Source organism: Poecilia reticulata, linkage group LG22 (assembly GCF_000633615.1).
Source record: "Poecilia reticulata strain Guanapo linkage group LG22, Guppy_female_1.0+MT, whole genome shotgun sequence".
In the NCBI taxonomy this organism is placed as follows: domain Eukaryota; kingdom Metazoa; phylum Chordata; class Actinopteri; order Cyprinodontiformes; family Poeciliidae; genus Poecilia; species Poecilia reticulata.
The window spans coordinates 24034262-24040983 of record NC_024352.1 but is presented as its reverse complement, the minus strand read 5'-3'; positions in this window follow the sequence as shown (position 1 = coordinate 24040983).

The window sequence follows — 6722 nt, the reverse complement described above, 5'->3', positions numbered from 1 at the left end:
TATCTCTATCTGCCGTCACGCCATTGTAAAGAAAAGACTGGATTTGTGTTTGGTTTTTTTTCCTGGAACATATCCGAGTTTTGTGGCAGGAACGTACTCCCATATATTTATCTGCCGTCACTCCATCGTAAAGAAGAAACTGGATTTGTGTTTTTGCAGTCAAAATCTCTGATTTGTGGAGCTAATTTAGAGAAACTGTGATATTTACACTTACGTGTGACTTTTTTTTCTCTCTACATCAATCACAGATTATGACAGATTATAATCTCATAAAGTAAGATTGAGGCAGCTGGGGATGCTGCCACCTGCAGGTGGGAGGTAGCATCACTTCTTAAACCCAATCGTTTTCCTTTTTTTAAAAAACTTTTTTGTGGAAAATGTTCATTAAACTCTATAAACTTGTTTAAAGCACAAACTTAAAGTATTCTCCAGATGCTTCCTGTCCACAACCAATCAGCTGCAGCGTCATATTTTACTGTATTTCCACGTTGGACTCATCTTCATGTCCGTTTAGTGACATTAAATGTTTGGCTACGAGAAGCTGTGATCAAAACTGGGTGTCAAAACCTTTTCATCTCTTCACTCTTTCACTTCTCCACAGTTCAGTTCTTAATCTTAAAATCAAAAGAGAGAAAGAAGCGTCTCGATCGCCGTGGTGACCTGAAAGGTCATCCAATTCTTTCTGCCAGATGTGAGAGGAATTCACTTCCCGGCTCTTTCTGACACAGAAGACGGAGGAATCCATTAACTCCGCTGAGTTAGGGTCAGTGAGGCGCGGTTCGGTTCAGTCCAATCACATAAAAACGTGCGGCGGCGGCTGTGTTTTTTATGAACAGGCTTTTTCTGATGCTGGTTATGGATTGAACGATCCGCTCGCTGCTTCCAGGGCCTGAGAAACGGCGGTTCCTCCAGGAAAACTCGCTTCCTCTTCCTGAGGCCAGCAGGAGATGAACGGTTTCAGAAACAACATTTAAAATGTTGTTTATCTTTTTAAGTTGGTTCGTGTGAATGGATGTGAAGCTCCTCTGTTGGTTTGGACTGAAGGCAGCAAACATTGCTAATGTTTGAAAAAGTAAATACAAAAATTTATCTTTTCTGTTTCGTTTTTAGTTGAACTTTGTTTTTTTTATGTAATTTGTCTATTTTTAAAAATATTTTTGTGTAAGTTTATCTTTCATTTTCTGTTAAATTGTATTTATTATTTATCTGTTTATGTCAGTTTTTAGCTCTATTTTACATTTGACCATAAATTAAATGTAATTTCTTCTTTTTATCTCTTCATTTGTCCAAATCCCAGAATATTTATGTATCTTTTTGTTTGTTTCGGATGTTTTATTCAGCTCTTTGTTCATTAAATTTTATTCTAGTTGAATTCAAATTATGTTTAAAAATGTTTTATTAAATTTATTTTACATCCCAGCACAACATACATGATGATGGTGCATCACATTCAGTGACTGAATACATTATCGATTAAATTATTAATAATAATTCCATTTTATTCAATTATGTTACTCAGTTATTTGTTCACTATAACATTGAAATTTACCTTTGACTGCATGGAAAAGTCTGTATATATAAAGTCTCTTATTCATAGATGACAGATCAGTGAAATAACATTTTTTGACCACCAGTAATTATGAATAATTACAGAAAATATTAGCCGAGTCCTTATAATTTGACTTGTTGGGTTTATAGCCTAAGCAAAGTTTTCAATCTGAGGTTTAAGAGAAAATAAAATAAAAACGTTGAATAGACCCTGAATATGATTTATGATTATCGAGGCTCCTTCCTTTGTCCAACGTCATTTTTTGTATTAATTTGCCAAAACGTCTCCATTGTTTGTTGATAAGAAACGTGTTAATATTACTGATATTTTTAAAAGTTGTCTAATATTTAGATCCATTTTCTCATCAATAAACGATGTTTTTAGCCTCACAGAAACCTGAGAGCCACATAAACATATGGATTGTTTTTTATGAAGTGAGACTTTGGTCCTGCGCCTCAGCCGTCCTGAGCCGACCTGAGCCGACCCGGCCACCGGGAAACGACCCGGTGAGCCCGATGAGCCCGTCCGTCTGCAGCTGAGGTTCAGTTTCAACTTGACTGAATGAAAAACAAAAACTTTCACTGTGTGAAAGAGTACAAGTAAAAAGAAACCAAAGATAATGCTGGAATCGATCCAGAAGGAGGAAATGGAGAGAATAATTCTTCCGGATCAACGTGGATCTGTCCGTCCACCTGAGATTGGACCGCAGAGTAACAGCGACACGGTGAGGGATCTCTGATGTTGAGCTCATTTCAGCGGCTTATCTGCTGGATCTTGTTCTTTCTTCACGTTAACGGACCAGAGCGGTTCTGTCGTGCCAGCAAACAGAACCCCGGTCCAATAAAACCCCTTTTGAAAAACATCATGAATGTTCTTAAAGGGCCGGTTGAGCAGAATTCATGGATAGAAACCCGTTAAGAAACATTTGACATATCAATAAATAGCTGCATCAGCATTCGATTAGTACTTCTTAAAGGAGCAGCGCTTTGTATTTTCCAGGCACATGACGCCATTTTGTAGCACAATCAAGTAGCTATGTTGCCTTCAGTTGTTATAAAAATGACAAGTACATCAAATATGACTTGAAAGAAATTCGACACAAGTTGTATATGGAATAACTTGTCAAAGTAACCGGTCCTTTTTCATCAAGATGAAGGAATTATTAACTTAAAACAAGATCCTGTTTTGCTGAAAAGTAACTTATAAGTTGTTTTTCTCGTATTTCAAGTGCAGTAAAATGTTTGCACCGGAAACTAGAACAAAAATACCTGGTAAGATTTTGTGTTTTCTTGCAGTGTAACTCAGCAAGTTGTTGCTAGGTAACATAGAATGAGTGAGTTGCTAGGCAACATAGAATGAGTGAGTTGCTAGGTAACATAGAATGAGTGAGTTGCTAGGTAACAATAGAATGAGTGAGTTAGTTGATTCCACCAACATGAAGAACTTGTGAGCCGAAAAAATATAATAATTTTAAAAACCTAAAATCACGAAGTTCACCAATAAGCGAAGCTTTGAGTTTTTATATTGTTTTTTTTTATAGATTAGGGACGTGTGAATTATTCCACATCCAAAAGTTAGGAATGGTTTTTGTTGTGCGCAGGTTTTCTCTTGTCCTACTGATTGCTCGTTTTCTTGTTTTTAAAAACCTGTTTGAAATAAATAAATAGACAGTGCGTCATTGATTTATCAATATGCTGCACAATTAGTTTCTTTTCTTCGGGTAATGGGTTCCACCAGCCTGAGGTCACAGAGTGGATCAATGAGTCAGGCAGTGAAGCGAGATCTCCTCTTTGTGCTCTTACTTTGAGCTATGATGTTAGGAAAAGGATTTATTTTAGCTACTTTACAAACAGCATCAGTTTTTTCCAGTTGATAAATGTACAATAGAGTTACAGCATGAATAAAAAGTACCAAATATCTCAGTGAGGCCCTTGGAGAATAGGAGATTTACATGTTTTGGAAATCGCACGCAGCTCCTCTGGTCCGTTGGGACGACAGAAAACAATCAGAGCTACGTGTAAGGGCTCACCTAACTGAATTTATTCATGATGTTTCAGTGGAAATGTGCGCGAATAAATCACTCCTCCTGCAGACCAACACGTCCCTCCTCATTCCTCCTCACTTCCTCCTTCCCACTGAGAGACGGCGGGAACAGCGAAGAGGGACAGGACAGAGAAAACTCCCATCAGCTCTGGAATTAATTACCAAACTCTTGGCGGAAAACCTCGGCTCCGATGTGAGTTGCACGAAGGAGAAGCAGCAGATTTCAGGAAAGTTATGAATATGTAGAAACTCAAGAGCTGCTGCGTTTGGAAATGTGGGCAGGATGAGCTGGGAGACACTCGGTGGTGTCATTCTGGGGGAGTTAAAGAAAGGATTTAGATTATTTGCATAGAAAATAAAAACAGGATTTACATTTCTACACAAATTTAACCTGCTAGGGTTATTCATTATGCTCCACTGAACAAGTTCAGTACATTTTTGTCCACAAATCTTCTTAGGTAATGATTCGTTTGTCTGCTCAGCTCTCCCTATTTTGCGCAAATATACAACAGTATGGATTAATCAACATCTTTGATTAGCAGGAGTGGAGCCTCCTGCACAACCAGCAAGATTTCAACAAAGCACATTGCACAGCGCATACAGTGGTTAAACCAGCTGACCTAAGGTGCTGGAACGAAGTTTGGGTTGCTAGGTAACGGGCTGGGCTTGGGTTGCTAGGTAACGGCTTGGGTTGCTAGGTAACTGCGAACATTCCATCCAATCTGATTGAGATTTAGTTATTTTGAAAAGAAGAATGGTCCGAAGTTGGTTCTACAAAAATACCTACTGAGGGAGGCTGAATACAACAGAACCAGGAGAACATGGAGACTCCATGCAGAAAGACCGGGGCCGGGAATCAAACCCAGAACCTTTTTGCTGCAAGGCAACAGCTCTACCAACTGCACCACTGTGCAGCCCCCATGTTAAAATATGCTACTGGAATATTTTTTATTTGAGAACTGAAAAAAAATGAGATTATTGAGCTTAAATGTAAGGAAGAGGTTCCAGTTACTGTTTATGTTTCACTATGTCTGTCACAACATCACGTTTTTCTGCAAAGAAATGGTTGCGATTAATAATAATATTGTTTTGAGATAATGATGTAATGCAAGAACTCATTCTCAAAGATCAATAAACTGTCATTTTAGTTGATATTGATAACTGGAAGCCATTTTAATATACAAAATAAATAAAACTAATAAATAAATTATAAAATCACCTTAAAAAAAGCTAGTTGAGACCAAAACACCAGACAGACGACTTTTATCATTCAGTTTTTGTTAAAAATAGAGAAAAGTTATTTTTAATCTTTTTAAAATTTATTATTTGATTTACTGCGACAGGTTTATGCATCACTTGTTAGTTTTGGCTCATTTCCAGCCATTTTGCACATTTAAACACATTTATTATCTTCCAGTAGTGATCCAGCATGAAGATCCTTGAATGTCACATAAACCTTTACTGTCTCCATCCAGGGAGTTTAAGGTTCAGGCAGAATCTGCTTCAGGTGTTTATTAATGCTGACAAGTTCAAACCCTCCAAAAACACTCAGGACGAACCAGAAAAAGCCGAATTAAATCTGTGGAAAGCAAAGTGTGCGTCCGATAGGTGGATCTGCCGTGTCTCTTTCTGCTTCCTGTCAAAACCTGGACTATTTTCGGCATCTGTGTCGTTCTCTGAGAAACAGTGCGGCTCTGTGGGAATACGAAGGGATTCAGCCAGGAATACATTTTCTAAATCTAAGAGGAATAAACGAAGCCAGGGGAAACGCCTACTGCAAACCCAGAGGGATTCACAGAGGTAACTCAATTCTTTCACTGCGGCGCTGCTTTGTCAGTGGAGTAAAACGTTGTAGGTTATGACAGAGTAAATAGAATTTTTAAAATATTACAAATCTGGTTGACAGGACTACATTTTTTTCAAGCTGGAAAATGCTAGTCCTGCTCTTTGTGATGACGCCAGAAGAAAACACAGCTTTTGCAAAAAAAAAAACAAACTGCAAAAACACAAAATCTTTAGCAAGAATATTTGTCTAATTCCTGGAGTAAATATGTTAGAATGCTTTAATTAAGACAAATTAACTTCAGCTTGTTTTAAGTAAATGATTCTGGAATATAAATACAAAAAGTACCAGTTCCACTGGCAGATTATTTCACTTTAAACAGGAACATTATCTTAACATAAGTGAAAAAATTGATTTAACACAAGCTTGTGAAAAGTTACTTACCCAGCATGTTTTGTTTAAATTTCAGTGAAAATATTTTAGTGCACTTGAAATTAGACAAAAACTAAATATAGAAGCTAAAAACTTTTTTTGTCCAGTTTTGGCTTAATTACAGCTCTGACTGTGTTGTTCTTTCAGCAAAAGTCTGTGTACTCCAGTCAACGATTAATCAGTTACTAAATTAGTCGACGATTATTTCAATCACGATTAATCGCGATTAATCGTTCCACCCCTAGGTACAGAGTTACGCTTAAGGGTTGCTGTCTGTAAATAAACATTTTTCCTTTGCTTTGTTAACTCTAGTAGATGATTAAATGATTACTAAATTAGTTGACAATTATTTCAATCACAATTAATTGCGATTAATCGTTCCATCCCTAGGTACAGAGTTAAGCTTAGGGGTTGCTGTCTGTAAATACATTTTTTTTCTTTGCTTTGTGTACTCCAGTAGAGTATTAAATGATTACTAAATTAGTTGACGATTATTTCAATCACAATTAATCGCGATTAATCGTTCCACCCCTAGGTACGCTCAGGGGTTGGTGACTGTAAATTAAAAAAAAAATTCTTTGCTTTGTGTACTCCAGTAGATGATTAAATGATTACTAAATTAGTTGACGATTATTTCAATAATCGATTAATCATGATTAATCGTTTCAGCCCTGAACACAAATTTGAAAAAGCACATGTGATTGATACAGGTGGATTATTTCTAGTTAAGTAAAAATTATTAACTGCAAAATTAAAATCCTGAAATTGTAAAATGTTTGGTAGGATAAAAAGTATTTGTCTTTTTTTGACCACATGTTTTGGTTCATAAATTAGAAGAATTTTACTCATAAGTTTCTGAATAATCCACGAAATGTTAAACACAGGAAGCTCACTGAAAGACTGTTTTGGCCAATG